Source organism: Equus przewalskii, chromosome 15 (assembly GCF_037783145.1).
Source record: "Equus przewalskii isolate Varuska chromosome 15, EquPr2, whole genome shotgun sequence".
In the NCBI taxonomy this organism is placed as follows: domain Eukaryota; kingdom Metazoa; phylum Chordata; class Mammalia; order Perissodactyla; family Equidae; genus Equus; species Equus przewalskii.
This window is the reverse complement of record NC_091845.1, coordinates 43898781-43911744: the sequence shown is the minus strand read 5'-3', so window position 1 is coordinate 43911744 and position 12964 is coordinate 43898781. Positions and strand designations below refer to the sequence as shown.

Here is a 12964-nt window from a genome sequence, read left to right as displayed (position 1 = left end):
AATCCTAAAATTCATACGGGGCAACAAAAGATTCTGAATAGCTAAAGCAATCCTGAGAAAAAAGTGCAAAGCTGGAGGCATCACAATCCCTGACTTCAAAACATACGACAAAACTATAGTAATCAAGACAGCAGGGTACTGGTACAAAAACAGGCACACAGGTCAATGGAACAGAATTGAAAGGCTAGAAATAAAAGCACACATCCACGGTCAGCTAATCTTCAACAAAGGTGCTAAGAACATACAATGGAGAAAGTCTCTTCAATAAATGGTGTTGGGAAAACGGGACAGCACATGCAAAAGAATGAAAGTAGACCATTATCTTTCACCATACACAAAAATAAACTCAAAACAGATCAAAGACTTGAGGGTAAGATCTGAAACCATAAAATTTCTAGAAGAAAATATAGGTAGTATACTCTTTGACATCAGTCTTAAAAAGATCTTTTCGAATACCATGTCTACTTGGACAAGGCAAACAAAAGAAAAAATAAACAAGTAGGACTTCATCAGACTAAAGAGCTTCTGCAAGGCAAAGGAAACCAGGATCAAAATGAAAAGACAACCCACCAATTGGGAGAAAATATTTGCAAATCATATATCCAATAAAGGGTTAATCTCCATACTATATAAGGAACTCACACCACTGAACAACACAAACACAAACAACCCAATCAAAAAATGGGCAGAGGATATGAACAGACATTTCCCCAAAGAAGATTACAGATGGCCACTAGGCACCTGAAAAGATGTTCAACATCACTAATTATTAGGCAAATGCAAATCAAAACTACACTAAGATACCACCTTACACCTGTTAGAATGGCTATAATCACCAAGACAAAAAATAACAAATGTTGGAGAGGTTGTGGAGAGAGGGGAACCCTCATACACTGCTGGTGGGAACACAAACTGGTGCAGCCGCTATGGAAAACAGTATGGAGACTTCTCAAAAAATTAAAAATAGAAATACCATATGACCCAGCTATCCCACTACTGGGTATTTATCCAAAGAACTTGAAATCAACAACACAAAGAGACCTATGCACCTCTATGTTCACTGCAGCATTATTCATAATAGCCAAGACGTGGAAGCAACCCAAATGCCCATCAGCAGATGAGTGGATAAAGAATATGTGGCATATATACACAATGGAATACTACTCAGCCATAAAAAAAAAACACAAAGTCTTCCCAATTGCACCAACATGAGTGGATCTTGAGGGTGTTATGTTAAGCGAAATAAGCCAGAGAAAGACAAACACCATACGATTTCACTCATGTGTGGAAGATAAACAAACACACAGACAAAGAGAACAGTTAAGTGGTTACCAGGCGGAAGGGGCTTGGGGGGTGGGCATAAGGGGTAAAGGGGTACATTTATATGGTTACTGATAAATGATAATGTACAACTGAAATTTCACAATGTTGTAAACAATTATGACCTCAATAACAAAAAATAAAGTATTAGGGAAAATTCTGGAAAAAAGAAAGGATTAAAGACTTAAACATGAGACCTGAAACCATAAAACTCCTGGAAGAAAACATAGGAGAAAGCTACTTGACATTGGTCTTGGCAATGATTTCTTGGATATGACGCCAAAAGCAAAAGTAGACAAGTGGGACTATGTCAAACTAAAGAATTTCTGTGCAACAAAGCAAACAATCAACAAAACGAAAAAGGCAACCCACACAATGGGAGAAAATATTTGCAAAACATATATCTGATAAGGGGTTAATATCTAAAATATATAAGGAACTCCTACAGTTCAACAGCAAAAAGCACCCCCAAATAACCCTATGAAAAATTGGCAAAGGGGGCCAGCCCCAGTGGCCTAATGGTTAAGTTCAGCATGCTCCACTTCGGTGGCCCAGGTTCGGTTCCAAGGCATGGACCTACACTGCTCTGTTAGCAGCCATGCTGTGCTCGTGGTCCACATACTAAAAAATAGAGGAAGATTGGCACAGATGTTAGCTCAGGGTGAATCTTCCTCAGCAAAAAAAAAAAAAAAAAAAAAAAAAGGCAAAAGAATTGAATAGACATTCTCAAAAGAAGACATACAAATGGGGAACAGGTACACGAAAAGGTGTTCAACATCACTAATCATCAGGGAAATGCAAATCAAAGCCACAATGAGCTATCACCTCACACCTGTTAAGATAGCTATTAACAAAATAAACCCCCAAAAGATAACAAGTATTGGCCAGGATGTGGAGAAAAGGGAACCCTTATACACTGTTGGTGGGAATGTAAATTGATGCAGCCACTATGAAAAACAGTACAGTGATCCCTAAAAACAATTTAAAATACAACTACCATATGATGCATCACACTTCTAGGTATATATCTAAAGGAATTGAAATCAGGATCTCAAAGAGACATCTGTGCTCCCATGTTCACTGCAGCATTATTCACAGTAGCAACACACAGAAGTAACTTAAATGTCCATTGATGGATGAATGGATAAAGATAATGTGGTATATACATACAATGGAATATTATTCAGCCTTAAAAAAAGAAGGAAATCCTGGCATTCGTGACAACATGGACGAACCTGAAGAAAATTATGCTAAATAAAATAGACATAGAAGGATATGATACCACTCTGTACAGAGTTCACTAACCTCCCCACCTTCCGGGGACGCAGGGATCTGGGGCCTACATGAAAGAATGTGTCTGGGATCGGGGCCAAAGATGGCCACTTCGACCCTGACCCCAAGGCACAAGTTACTAAGACAATGTCCTGCGTCATGTTCCTTGTCTGGGCTGGCCACCCCGACAGGCACCTGACTGGATTATAGAAACATCCCATCTGTGGGAACAAAAAGATAAAAACATCCCATCCATGGGAACAAGAAGAAATAACTCAAAGTATCTAAATGTCTGAAGCCCCGAGTTAGAACCCAGAAAACATTAGAATAAAAGGGAGTCACAGGCATAGAACAATTTGGAGTCTCACTGAGGAGAGGACGCTCTGCCCCAGACCCGGACAATCAGCACTCCCGCCCGCCGTGCAAACTATTGGGACTTCCCGGGCTAACTGTGGTGTGGATGTCGTAAGTACCGATTTGTTGTTTGCTTCCCCGCTCCTTGTTCTGTTCCCCTTTATCAATAAACTCTGATTGCTTAAACAACAAGTAGCCTTGGTGTACCCGTCATTCCTTGCCCTTTACGGCTGCGGAAAACACACCCATCTGAAGAATCTAAACTAGTCAAACTCATAGAAGGAGAGAGTGGAATGGTGGTTGCCAGGGTCTAGGGGGAGAGAGAAATGGGGAGGTATTATTCAAAGGGTATAAATTTTCAGTTAGCAAGATGAATAAGTCCTAGAGATCTACTATACAGCATAGTGCCTATAGGTTTTTTTGGTATAATAGTTTTTAATTGTATTTTACCATAAAAATTTGCTAAGAGGGTAGATCTTAACTGTTCTTATCATGAAAAATAGTAAGAGGGCAGGAGGGAACTTTCAGAGATGATGGACACGTTTATGGCATAGGTTGTGGAGATGGTTTCATAGGTGTATACTTATCTCCAAACTCGTCAAGTTGTATACATTAATTATACACAGCTTTTTGTATGTCAATCACACCTCAACAAAGTGCTTTGAAGAAAAAAAAAATTCCCAAAACAACAGGAAGAACAAAAACAACTCTAGAAAATGGGCAAAAGATATGAACAAACGTTTCAGAGAAAAAGAGTATAGAGATGGCAAATCAGCATATAAGAACATATTCAACATCATTAGCCATCAAAGAAACACAAATTAAAACCACAATGTGATATTACCATACCTTTCAAAATCCCTAAAATAAAAAACAGTGACAACACCAAATGCTGCCAAGGATGAGGAGAAACTGGATCACTCATCCATTGCTGTTGGGCATGGAAAATGGTCAGGGCCCTCTGGAAAAGAGCACGGCAGTCTCTTACAAAACTGCAAATGTGCTTACCATATGACCCAGCAATTGCCCTCTGGGGCATTTATCTCAGAGAAATGAAAACTTATGTTCACACAATGACCTGTCCACAAATGTTCATAGCAGCTTTATTTGTAATGGCCAAAATCTAGAGACAAGCCAGATGCCCCTCAATGAGTGAATGGTTAAACAAACTGTTTACCCTTCTCTACCTCCATACCATGGAATACTACCCAGCAATAAAAAGAATGAACTATTGATACACATAATGACTTCGATGAATGTCAAAGGAATTATGCTGAGTGAATAAAGCCAGTCCAAAAAGACTAGTTTACCGTATAATTCTATTTATATAACATTCTTGAAACGACCAAATTATAGAAAAACAGATTAGTGGTTGTCAGCCGCCCCTCCCACCCCCACCCAGGTGTGGTTATAAAGGGCAAGAGGGATGCTGTGGTGATGGAACAGTTCTGTATCTTGACTGTGGTGGTGGATATGTACCTACACATATGATACAATTGTATAGAACTAAATATGCACCACACACATACACACTCACAAACGAGTACAAGAAAAACCAGCACAATCTGAATAAGATGGGTGGATTGTATCAATGCCAATGTCCTGGTTGTGATAGTGTACTAGTTTTAGGAATTGTGACCATTGTGGCAAACCGGGCAAAGGGTGCGCAAGATCTCTCTGTATTGTTTCTTAACAACTGCATGTGAGTCTACGATTATCTCCGAATATTTTAACATTACCTTAGATGTGCAAATGCTCCTGGGGGATTTATTTTTTTAAATGAAGTAGAATCCTCTTAAAAATGCAATGGCCCAGGGCCGAGGACTATTTCATAAATTTTAAGAAACCACCTAGTGCATAAGTGCCACTCTCTCACCTTGCTGTCAGGGACGTGATGTGTGCTGCATCGTGTTAGAATTAGGAGTTCGAGAGGGAGATACTGGCCGTGGCCTCGCGGTGGTCAGGTGTGTATGTACATAGGTGGGCACCGGTTTGAGAGTGAGAAAGAGAAAGCAGAGGGAGCGAGAGCTATGCCTCTCCTACTGTCAGGGAGGGTAGCGGGCTGATGAAGGTGCTGAGCTGAAAGCCTGGGAAGGGTTTAAGGAGGGTGCTGGCGCCTCGGGAACGCCCTCCTGCTGCACCCTCCAGGCGGCCGTGGGCGGTGGCTGAACAGTCCGGGTGCAGTGACTGAACCCCACCGTCCACAAGAAAAGGTGAGCGAGGGATGGGGACCAGAGATGCGGCCCTTGGGCAGCGGCCCGCAGGCGTGCTAAGCAGCCCGGCTCGCAGAGGCGGCGCCTGGTCTTGGATGCTGCAGTAGAGACGCCAAGGAGACCCCGAATGCAGGGAGCGAAGCGTTGCGGCCCGGGAGGGTGGGGCTGCCCGGAAATCCCGGTGGCGCCAGCCGGGTAGCATCTGCAGACCGGGGGCGCGCACACGAGGGGCACGTGGGTGTGGAGGAACCGGCGCCGCGGGGCCTCCTGCCTGCAGCGCCGCGGCAGCCGGGTGCAGGCGCTGGAGGAACAGTGGGTGGGGGGCCTGCCCCGCGCAGGCGGCACCTGCAGCCCCAGCCCGGCGCCCAGTGGGCAGGCCAGGGGCGGGGACCGCACCGAGGCCCAGCGCCTGGAGGCGCTCTCTGCGCGCGTCTCTTCCCTGGTGCCTCCTTCCTGCTCCGGTGCGGGAAGCCGGCGGCTTTGTCCGGGGATGGCTGGGGGTGCAGGCGGGAGACGAAGGGGCTTCCCTACTGGCCAAAACGCTAGCAAAGGGTGAAGACAGGGACGGATAGAGACCAGTGGGAGCGCCCAGGGGCTTCGAGGGAACTGCACCCGCAGCCGAGCTCTGGAGACTGGCGCCGGGGACCAGTGAGGACCGGCGGGTTCCACGTGGGTGGACCCCGAGCTGGGGGCAGCGGTAGGGTTGCGGGTCGCCGTCGTGTGCGCTCCCCTACGCCAGCACACGAACCCGGCACACGGACCCCTGCTTCCACCCGCCCTAGCAGGGTTGGCGCCTGGGAGGGAAGGCGGCCGAGTATGGGGACAAGGGGGGGGGGGCGGGGGCCGGTATGCGACTGAGGTGTGGCCGCGGGGGAGGGGACGGGAGGCACGAAGGCTGTGGTCCGGTTGCCGCAGCAGTCCCGCAGTCGGCGCCCCGCGAAGAGGAGGCGGTGAGGGGCGGCGAGGTGCCCGCTGGTCGCACTGCGGTCCCTGCCGGCGTTAAGCCGTCCTCTGAATGAAAGGGAAAGGATCCATTTAAAGGAGAGAGGGCGGGCGAAGACTTTTGCCGGTTCCAGCCGGAGCGGAGGGGTTTGGCCGCCGGGACGTGGGAGTTGCAGGGCCACGCCAGGCGTCATAATGCGGGGAGGTGACCGCGAGCGCAACGGCGCCTCCACCTGGGTTGAGCTACCAAGAGCGCGATCCGAGAGGGGAGATGCTTTAAACTGGGTATTTCCCATAGTGGTCCTAAACCTTGCCATAACCCCTTCCACCCTCACCCCCACACACCTCCAAATTCCTAGTAGAGAGCGTTTTAAGCAAGCGCTCAGTACTAACCAGCTTCATTTCCTGGTTTAAAAAAAAAAAAAAAAAAACAGGACAAATTCTTCACTTTGTTAACCTGTCCGTCCCCAAGTCCCCACGAGGCAGCTTTTCACAGCCCTAAGACGCAATCGCTCCAAACCCACAGCGAGTTGCTCGTGCGCTCGGCTTTTGCTCCGCAAGCCCCGAAGTGTGCCACCGGAGGACGCTGAAGGCAAAGTCTGGGCGGCCGCCCTGGTTTAGAAAGCGGTGGCCTCCCGGTGCCGGCGATTCTGCCGCGCGAGCCGAGTGTAGACGAGCCTCTCGTCCCCCTCCCACGGCGAGCGGGTCGGCCCTGCACCGACACTTGGTCAGTGTCCCTCTCTCCCTCTCCGGTATCGCGCATTTTGTCTAGAGAGCGTGACCCGGCAGACAATGAACTCGGAATCCCGAGCACCCGCCAGCGTTTGTCCAGTCTCTGCCTCCCGACACCTCTGCCCTTCCCCGGGGCCGGCGCTGTGTGCGCACCTGGACCGCCCAAGTCCCTCCGTCCCCAGCTCCCCACTTCCCACGCCAAAGCAGCGAGAGGAGGGCCTTTTCGAGTTACCTGTCTCATGGTGGCAGCCACATCGAGGCCGTCCCCCTCGCTCTGCTTCCCAAGGGCAGAGCCCAGGAAAGTCCGAGGCACCTGTGCCACTCACCTCCCCCCATGCAGGGCGACCCCCTGCGTGTGTGTGCGCGCGCGCGCGCGCGTGCGGCACGCATTTAACCGCACAGAGTAATTCCCAGATGTGCAAGACAAAGCATTTCAAAAAGATGGTCCAGAGTTCAAGTAAAACACACACACACACACACACACACACACACATCTGCTGGAGGCACTGAGCCGGGGCTCGCCGCCTGCCTGGGCTTCTGGAGCGTACTCATCAGGGAGAAGGGGTTTTAATTCTGAATCTCCGCCAGATCCGCTTGGTGGTGCCGCAACAAGTGGCCCCGCCGCCTACCCCGGGCTACAGCCTCCGGGTCTCCAGTCCTTGCTGGAATAGCTGAAGGAGGGTGAGGGGAAGGGGGGAGGGGAAGAAGACTATTTATTTATTTTTAATTGTGGAAATTCTATCTGCGTTGTCACAATCAACTTCCAATTTTAATGTGGCGGTATCATCAAGATTAACACCTGGAAATGCAAAATTTACCCACCTTCCTATTAAAGAGGTGTGTTTTTTTAACCGAGCATTTTTCCTCCAGACGGACTTACACTTTATTCATGCAATTTCCCCGACCTTTGCGGTTTGGAGAAAGGCGGGGTGCTAACGGTAGCAAGGTGTTTCTTTTTATATCAGATGCTTCTCCCCCTCCCCCTATCCAATTTATAATGGCTAGATTCTCAGCTTCCTCAAAGGTTCCCTATCTAGCATTTGTGCCAGAAACTTTACGAGTAAACTATCTTTTCGGGTCGACCTCCTTGTCACTTGTCCCGCGCCCAGAGAAACCCAAGTATCAATGGGCCAAGTCTCCCAGCTTCAACACTGAGTCACATCCCGGCTAGAAAGGCCCTCAGGGGCGAAGGACGCGTTACCCGGCTGATCAGAATGGGGAACAGAGGTTGGAGCGCCCAGAGTCCAGGGGCCTCCGTCTTCCTCCTCACGGTGTCCTGGGACTGAGCTGAGGGCCGCGGCGACCTCGACTGGAAACCGCGTCCCTGCCCAAACCAAGTACAAAACTCCCTTGAACAAAAGTTTGAAAGAATCAGTGTAGCGACAGACTTCTTCTAATCTGGTTATAGTAAGTAGTCATATAGGTATACCCACATAACCCAAGTGGAGAGCAGACGCCCAGATTCGCTGTCCCCATGTGTTGCTGGAGTTGGCGCAGACGCGTCCGCGGGCACAGTGGCGAAAGTGACACCGCATTTTCCCCGAATTCCTGCCTTCTAGGGTGGTGCAGCCGGGAGAGAGGGCCACGGGGACGTGGGGGAAGAGGCTGCGGAATCCGTTCGTTCTGCGGTAGCACCGGGGCTTCTGAACAGCGCGCAACTCCAGGGGGCTCTCGCACGGCCCCTTCTCCCGCTTGAGAAAAGCGATGCTCGTTATGGAAGATTAATAGCCGAGCTTCTCACGACCGCGCGGCGCGTGCCTACCGGCACCACTAGCTTAGTTGTTTTAACTTGACCTTTATTATTAGCAACGTGCTCCCAGAGTCTAGAACTGGATTCGCACCCCGATGGCCGCCCTCTCCCCACCCCCCCTCCACCCGGCCTGCTTCCTGGGGAGGTTCAGAGACTTGCGCCCCCTCCTCCTCCGGAGGTGGCAGGCCTGAGGCCCTAGGCGACTTGACCCAGGAGCCGGCAGACATCCCCGGGCGTGGTCGGAGGTCTCCCGGGCCTCGCAGCTGGGCGGTGTCTGCAATGCATCGTCGTGGGTTCTCTATGGCACAGTGTGCCGGTGTGCAGAGAGAGAAATAAAAAAAACAAAAAAACACACTCCTAAGTGCCACTTGTATCTATGGAGTGGCGGTGGTCTACACAGAGTGCCTGTGCCTGGAGGTGTTGGGGGAGGGTACTGCGGCCAAGGGGAGGGTACCGCGGCCAAGGGCAGGGCGGGAGGACAGTGAAGGCCGGCTGGCCGCAGGAGAACCCTTCTTCTCCGGGTTCAGCGGCCAGGAGCACCCCGAGCTGCGGCTATAGGGGCTGGTAGGCTCTCCTGCACCCCGCGTGCTCCCCCACCTTCCCTGTGTCCCCCGGCTTTTCCAGGAGGAAGATGGGGTGCCCAGCGGGGGTGGGGCGCGCCCGGCCGCGGGGCCGGGCTGTCACGTGCCCCCCTCCCCCGCCACTGCGGCGGGAGTTCCAATCAGAGCGCGCCAGGGGGCTCCTCCTGGGCAGGAACCACCCGGCTCGGCGGCGGAGGGTGGGCCGCCGTCACCTGACCGCCCGCCCCCGCCCCCCGCGAGTAAGGGGCGGTGGTAGCGTCTGCTCGGTTACAAATGGCCCCTCCCGCCCCGCTCGCCCGCTCGCTCGGGCTCGGCGCGGACCCGCCCGGGCGCACTCCTTCCGCTGGCGTCCGGCGTCCTGCCGCCCTGCCCGGAGCCGGCCAGCGGTCTCCGCCACCCCTGAGGGCGCTCCCGGCCCCCAGCGCGGAGGCTCGCGGGCGGAGGTCGCAACGAGAGGCTGGACCGCGGTGGCGCGCGGCTCGCCTTCCCGCAGGTGAGCGTGCAGTGAGGGCGTGGGATGCTGCGGGCACAGTGCGGGGGACTTGCGGGTTTTCGGATGCGGACGCGGGTCCGTGCGGTGCGCAGGTTAAGTTTGCAGAGCAAGTCCGAGGTGTCTCTCCATCTCTGCCTGCTCTTGCTCCTCCCGCGGGTTGGCGGCTCCCGCAAAAGCCTTGACTTGGGGGAAGGGCTTCGGGGAAATTCTTGTCTTGAGATACTTGACAAAGGTTGAAAAGGCACGTCAGGTGGAGCGTGTAGCTGCAGCTGATGAGGGTTAGACAGGTAGGTGCATTTGAGTGTGCCTGCGTGTATGTGGCTTCCAGGCGAGGAGGATGAGCCCGAGAAGAGGTGAAGCCTCTGCGGCGGGTCATTCCGTCCCCAAAAGCCACTTAGATGCTGGAGATGGGAAATTGCGCTGCTCCAAGGTGGTCACTGGATGTTAAGGCAGCAAACCAGAGACCCCCGTGGTTTTGATCTGCCCATGTAGTAAGGAGAGCAGGCGGTTCGGTAAAGTGTGTGAGGTTTCAAGGTACCCAGAAAATATTCCTTTTACCTTTTAACTTCTTGACAGAAATTTAAAGTGCTGAATCATGCAAAAAGATGTGGAAAATAATTTACTTTATTTTTTAGTAAAGTTTTTCAAAGCTGGTAATATCTGCATTTTTGGATGAATGCTTTAAACTTAAAGTGTAGGCACCAAGTATTTAAAATTGTATTTTGAGACTGTGTCTTTGGCTTTATGGCTATCGGTTGCTTTTCTTTCTTTAGGGTGAGTTGTATTCATTCATTATGTCTTACCACTCTCCCCCCTCAAAACAAACAAACCAACCAGCAAAAAATACCAAGACATGTTTTTTTGGTGTGTCCGTGATTGTAAAAGGAGGGGAGGAAATAGTCCTCGGATATAGAAAACATCCTCCTCTGATGAATGCAATGATGGCCAATTTGATTTGTCATATGCCACTGAAGGGAATGTCAAGCTGATAACACGCAGACTGGAGAGAAAAAGAAACAGGAGTTGCCCATGGAGGAAGAAATAAGCCATAATCCAGTTGTGCTCAGAGAGCTGAAGGGAAGTACGTCCACACTGGAGCCTGAGTCCTCTTTGGTATTTGATACAAGTTCTGAGGTCAGACACCATAAAGTAGCATAAAGATGATTTTTTAAAAAAAAGCAGAGTCAAGATTAGTAAATGGGTGTGTCCAAAGACTGCTCTTGCCATGTACTCTGGGCTTCACTGTCTGAACTGCTCAGTGGCCTGCTGACTCATAAGGGAACCAGCATGGTTTACAGGGTTGCCTTTTACTTGTAGATTCTAAAGAACTGTATCTATAGAAAAGAGGGAAGGAAAAAAGCTTCAACCGAGACATCCATACACAGAGACGCTCATCTCCTCCTCTCATCTCTTCTTCAGGGAGATTTTTCCCCAATTCCTTGACTTGTCACCTTCATTTCAATACCTGTCATCCATGCTTGTGCACAGAACATTTGGTTTGACACAAAGATTTTAGTCTAAATCTTAACATTAGAAATAGTGGCACTCCTAACAGCATGATTATTTCAAAGGCTTTTGTGAAGGATATGGAAAACTGGAATATGAACGATTAATTGAGTTTTCTTTGCAGCACAGACTCCCTTAACATTGCATGCAAGACCAGAGAGCCCCACCCTGTTTCTGAGCATCTGCATGAAAGGCCAGGAAAGGAATTCGACAATTGCAGTGGTGCAGAGAGGCAGTTTCTAGGTTTGGGTGTTACGTTTATTCAGACAATTACTAAAATTTTGGAGGGGAGGCTTTAATCCATAGGAAAGTGTTAAAAGCACAGTGTTATTCCGTTTCACCTGTCAGCTTGTTCAAATGTGCATTTAACTTGGAGACGTTGATTTTGATAGAAAAGGGATGTGAAGTGGGAGCTGCTTCCAAATTTTAAGATCCTGGGGCTAAAAGACGTGATTGGAAGGACAAATATCAAAGTGTTTAGTGAAGCCAAAAAGAACTATTTCGTTCTGGTATTCTTAATAAAATTTCTTTGTAAAAGTAAGGTTTTTTTAGAAAGAGGGGCTCATCTTCAGGCAATAAACTTGCTTGTGGAATATACAAGCACCTGGCATCTCAGAACCGAGATGCATAATTGGAGCAGGAAACAGATGAATGAGCCTACCTTTTACTGCTTGGTCTTTCAATCAGAACCCAGTCATGTCACGTCAGATTAGAGGAAGGCCATTTCTGCAACATGGCAAGGAGGTTTCAAATCTGTGGGAAAGAAAATGTTTTGAGCTGCTCTGAAGAAAGAGATATGCAGTATAAATTCACAATTCATTGTTATTATAGCCATGCTTACCCGCATCGTCTACTGCAGATAGCGGGTCTGGCCATGAGAGAGAGAGATACTAAGACTTTTTTCTGTCCTTTTTAAATTTTTTTTTTAATTGAGGTAACGTTGGTTTATAACTCTTTCGTTTTTTAGAAAATAAAAAAATTTTCAAAAGGACGCCCTCTTGATGTTACCATTCATTTTTTAAGGCAAATAAATGATTTAAAGAAGAGAAAAGGGTACTTTTCCCATGATGGCTAGAGTGGATTAATGCATTTCTAAATCTGGATGTAGTGACCACTTGGCTGCATCTCAGCACTCCTCCAGTCTGAAGTGAGGCTCCAGGTGAAAATTGCATGTTCTGTTCCAAACTCATGTACGTTTAAAGCTGCTGAAGCCACCTTCGGCTTTTTTCCTTCATTCTTATACTATCTTTTCCCTCCTTTAAATCCACAAACCACACTTAAAAATCCTAGCGCCTAGAAGGTTTGAGACTTCACCAGGAACACACGATCAGGTAAATTGTCTGTGATTGTGGGTCGTTCTAAAATCAAAATAGATTTCGGCTTCGGCTTCGAGCATCCCATCGCTAGGCTGTCTCCAGTGCTTTGCTCAGACACCAGCGCCCTGGCAGCCTGGTTTCAAAGAGGGTCTTTTCCTAAGATTTGCAGTGATTATTTTGTGGAAGTTAGCTCTGCCCACTTGCATACTTAATTACAGCGTAAGAAGGTTCCAGAACAGTACCTCCTTGAGTTCCAACAGTAAATATGTACATGGCATTTATGAGGAGCATTCCAGAATACCCTCCTCCCGGTGAAGTGAATGTGCTGGCTGAATAAACACCTAAGCAGCTTTAACCAGACAACAAATCTCATTTTTTACCATAGGAGATGGTGTTAATGTACACTGAGCTTTTTTAAGATAGTGGAGAGCTTTGCTGCATGAGGAGGGGCGTCTGATGTCTTTCTTCTTTTAGAGTTGGCCTCC

At 49.1% G+C, this 12964-nt stretch overlaps 1 long non-coding RNA gene across 1 annotated transcript in view; it reads right to left on the bottom strand.

The window, feature by feature from the left end:
* LOC139075960 (uncharacterized) overlaps positions 1 to 7187 on the bottom strand; it is a 98759-nt gene extending 91572 nt beyond the window's left edge. Inside the window, exon 1 of the long non-coding RNA XR_011527028.1 lies at positions 7066 to 7187. This is a non-coding gene — a long non-coding RNA (uncharacterized lncRNA). The remainder of the gene's footprint in view (positions 1 to 7065) is intronic.
* Between the last annotated feature and the right edge of the window lie 5777 nt (positions 7188 to 12964).